Source organism: Etheostoma spectabile, chromosome 18 (genome assembly GCF_008692095.1).
Source record: "Etheostoma spectabile isolate EspeVRDwgs_2016 chromosome 18, UIUC_Espe_1.0, whole genome shotgun sequence".
Taxonomy (NCBI): domain Eukaryota; kingdom Metazoa; phylum Chordata; class Actinopteri; order Perciformes; family Percidae; genus Etheostoma; species Etheostoma spectabile.
Genome location: NC_045750.1, coordinates 610,129 through 615,062, shown reverse-complemented (window position 1 = coordinate 615,062; position 4,934 = coordinate 610,129).

Here is a 4,934-nt window from a genome sequence, read left to right as displayed (position 1 = left end):
ACGGGGGGTTGTATAATTAGGAAATCACACAGTTTGCTGGTGTTTAATTTAATTTAAAGCACCTTTTCACTGTCTTGAGCCAGATTGAGTTACAGTGCAGTTAATGCACAAGCAGCACCGTGTGCCTGTGTAGTAAAGACCAACTCAGACAGAAAGGGTCTGGTAGTTGTAGTTTTTTGGGGTAGATTTAGCACAGAACAACCACAAACAGTTGCAAAATCATAGCTGGATGCTTGTTTCGGCCGAGTGAGCTGTGCACCCCAACGTTTATTGTGACATGACTGACTTTAAGGCTGCTGCGAGTTTTTGGAAGTTAAAGCTGCTTCATGTGGAAGATTGTAATTGATTTTTGACAGAATCAATGTTGAAAGTGAGTTCTGGATGTCCATGTTGGGTGTGTACAATGTCTGGAAATATCCACCGAGACAGGAAGCGCAGTGCCTCAGCAACTCAAATTTCAGAAGGGAGGAAGCATCAGAAAACACACGCCACTCCCAACAGCTGCATCCTCGTCAATAACATGAAAAAGGAGCTTTTTGACGGAATAAACAGCCGTTTGGAAAGAGCCTGGACAAGACCAAATCTAATCAGCTCTTTCTGGGATTTGTATCGATGTAATACAAATCCAGCAGGAGATTTAAAAGCCATTAAGTTTCAAATTCTACACTGTAGCAGCTTTAAGGATCCTCGTGCATGTCAAGCGAGTCAAATATGAAAAACTGTTTATGGTTTATTCTCATCGCAATGTTGAAAACTACCCCGGAGATCCTGAGATCTCACGAGAGCGCGAATTCCTCTGGCATCGAGTAACGCCGCTCATTAACTATGCCCTCGTCGCCGAGCTGCACCAATCACATCGCTGTATCTGATATAGGCGGGGCCAGAGGCGAGCTGCACCAATCACATCGCTGTATCTGATATAGGCGGGGCCAGAGGCGAGCTGCACCAATCACATCGGTGTATCTGATGTAGGCGGGGCCAGAGGCCAGCTGCACCAATCACATCGGTGTATCTGATGTAGGTATACATCACCATGTGTGTTGTTGTGATTGGTCATAGTGTTATCCAATTGCATGCAGTGAGATTTTCAAATGCATGCTTGGTGCCCCCCCCCCCCTTGAGATGGGCGACTTTCATTACTCGATGCCAGACCCTTAATCTTTGCGATTAGGGTCTGGTTTTCCAGGCTAACGTTGAACAGCAAACCCCAGGTCTGGAACCTGAGCGTTCACAAAGGCACTAATTGTGTTCGACTAATACGTCCAATCAGACGTCGGGGGTCAAGTTTTGTACGGCTTTTTGTTTTTTTTAAGCTGCATTAATTACATCGTTTGATCGAAATGTGCTTTGATTAGCTCCAGATTAGGTTGCTGGGATACAAGACATTTTTAAACTGGAAATATGAGTAGCATTCAGACGCAGATTTCATGTACAGACAGAACCTTACATTTCATAAACGGACTGAGAAGACGTGTAACACATAAAATTGAGCAAACATTCAACCCAACTTATCAGAGGTTTCTGCTTCTCTTTAGAAACTTGCATTATGGACATTAACAGCACCAGATTTAAAGGGGAGTTATGCAGTTTTTTGGCTTAATTTACCTTAATTTAACAGCTTCAGAGCCATTGGAATGGTTAGATGACTTTTTTTATATAGAGAAACCTGTAGGGGGAACTCTATAGAGAAACCTGTAGGGGGAGCTCTATAGAGAAACCTGTAGGGGGAGCTCTATAGAGAAACCTGTAGGGGGGGCTCTATAGAGAAACCTGTAGGGGGAGCTCTATAGAGAGACCTGCAAGCAAAATGTGAGAAAACGGCAAAGAAATGGCCAAAACTGCCTAGCGCCCCTTTAAAAGTGAGTCAGTAGTTGTGTTTTTAAGGAGAGGTGTTGTGATTTTACACTGCTGTAATGTCTGTGCCACTAAATAATGGGTCTGTACACAAAGACACTCTACTTTAGACTCCAGGGCTCTTCAGCTGTGTAAATGCAGAACGGTTTTACAATACAAGACTTTCACTTGTCAGTTAGGGACAAAAAAAACATGTGAAACAACAAAATACTAGTGTTTCTTCGACAGGGCTTAGCTGGCGTGGCAATGACAAATGAAAGAACAGACATAAAGACATGTTTATAACTGCAAAGACATTCTTCAAGACATCAGATGTTATGTACTATACTGTTGTTGTTTTTAAGTAAATTGTAACCCTTCAAGAGCAGTTCATTGTGGTCTTCTTCAGCCCCTTTAACCGAATACATTTCATTTTGAATGCTGTACTTTCTTTGGTTTGTGTTCCTTAAGCACAGAAATAGCGGACCAGCCTGCAAACAGATGGCGTCACGTGATCTTAAACGGACGGCAATTTAACACCGAAACTTTCCGCACCTTCTCGACATGAAGGTGGGTGTTGACGAGTCCTTTTGTAGTTTGAGTGATAGAACAGCTGCTGGGTGTTGAGCTTCAGCTAAACACCCTTTGCCGTAGGAGTTGCAGATATCACGGAAGACCATTCATATGAGTAGCGGAAATATTTGCACATCCAAACGTCTTCGCCTGTCGCAGGAGAGACGGCGCAGGACAGCGGTGGGAAAAAAAAACAGACATCCAAGATTTAAAAATAAGGCTGCCTTTGTGATGGTTTTCAATTTAAAACACTCTACAAAAACAGCAAGCAGAGATCCACCGGGATCTCTTGATTGAAAACACTTGCTGTTACAATCTTGTTAGTGCCCAGTACAGTCTAGTACACGGCCCAGCCTACAGTTTTAGGATGAGGCTTAGTTAAACCGCCCGTAGGAGGTTTCCAGGTATGTTGAAACATTAATAATAAAATCCATTACATCCCTCTGACGTGTCTTAAGTAATGTTGAGCCCATATATACAGTATAGTGTAACTCCAGGTACCTGCTAGATGCTGCAGAGCATGTTGTTAGGATATTAGTTTTATGTAGGATACAAAAGCATAATAAAAGTACCCTGTATTCAGCTGATAGTTGCTACACTGCTAGCTACACTGAAAGCTACAGTGACCAGAGAACAAAAGCTATACTGACTGTCACAAGCCAATCAGATGCATGTTCTTTCATTCATCTGCCAATGCATATGCATGTATACTATATGCATAGTATATTAAGAAGAAAAGTCCCAGACCTGGTTATGTGGGACATGGCTGAATAACTCATCGTATCCTGTTTTTTCCTTGCACTTGCTACACATGTTGTTGTATGTTGATTACAATTTTCATAGTCATTTCTGTCAGTTATGATGATATTGCACATGTCAACTTAACTGCTCGGGTTACTTTGCCTGTCCTGACTTTTAGATCTCGGAGCAATTAACATGTTAAAGCCATGATGGCCATAACAAGACCCAAGTTGTAATTACTGGGATTATGCTTTAACTCCCCAGCTAATGCATCTTGAAAGGGATTTTACCCACAGAAGAGTATAAAACATAATTTGCCAGATCCAAACCATCTGGGCCTTTTACACACACCAGTCGTAAAACAGTGACACATCAGAGTTGTCTGTAATGGGTCCAAGCACCAACAGCTTTGAAAGTTCAGGTAAAATCTGGCTCCCGCATTTTGAACATTTCACATTTTAGAGCATTTTAAAAGGTCCCATGGCATGACAATTTCCCTTAATGGAGTTTTTTTTAAACATTAATATGAGTTCCCCCAGCCTGCCTATGGTCCCCCAGTGGCTAGAACTGGTGATGGGTGTAAACCGAGCCCTGGGGATCCTGCTCTGCCTTTGAGAAAATGAAAGCTCAGATGGGCCGATCTGGAATCTTCCCCTTATGAGGTCATAAGGAGAAAGGTTACCTCCCCTTTCTTTACTTTGCCCGCCCAGAGAATTTGGTCCGACCATAAGAAAGAGACATCATGGTCAAGGCCTAGGTCTATATAAAAGAGGCTTCAGATCCATATTAGGGCCCACTAGTCCTATATACAGAGCGTTCGATCACATCTTAGGGACCACTAAGGTCTATATAAAGAACTCAGATACAGTATAGGGACCACTAAGGTCTATATAAAAGAGGCTTCAGATAACAGGTTATTAGGGGACCACAAAGGTCTATATAAAGAGACTTCAGATACAGTATAGGGACCCCTAAGGTCTATATAAGAGACTTCAGATACAGTATTAGGGGACCACAAAGTCGATATAAAGAGACTTTCAGATACAGTATTAGGGGACCACTAAGGTCTATATAAAGGACTTTAGATACAGTATTAGGGGACCACTAAGGTCTATAAAAGCAGGGGTCCAAACTCAACTTACTTGGGGCCGCTGGGAGTAGAGTCTGGGTTTGGCTGGGCCCCATCAAGTATTCCAAAAACCCCTCTTATTCCTCCAACGGGCGCGGAACTGCCGGTGCTTTAAGCCCCTAGATCTGATATGGTTGTGTGCTTTCACAACAACAGACATCACACTGTCAACCTCAGGCATTTGCCACAAAGGGCACTTAGCTAGCTTGACAACCGTTACGCCGCTGTCAGAGACTACTACGGTAGCCCATAAGTGACAAGCGCATGACAAAAAGTTTCAGAACGCGCGGGCCGCACTAACACTTAACTTTGATGTCAAGCAGGGGGCCACAAATATCATCCCGCGGGCCGCAATTGGCCCCCGGCCGCGAGTTTGAGCCCCATGATATAAAGAGACTTCAGATACAGTATTAGGGGACCACTAAGGTCTATGTAAAAGCATCCAAAGAGCACCATGTCATGGGACCTTTAAAAAAAGGCAGGAAGTGTAGCCCTGACTCCTGTACCAAACCTCACTCTGTTTTCAAGCATGTTTACACTGTGAGCAGGTATGAAGACCTTTCTCAATTCTTCAGGTCTGACAACATCTGTTCCGACCTTTATACCGACGATTTATACATGAATTAATTCACCAGATACAAGTATCACACACACACAC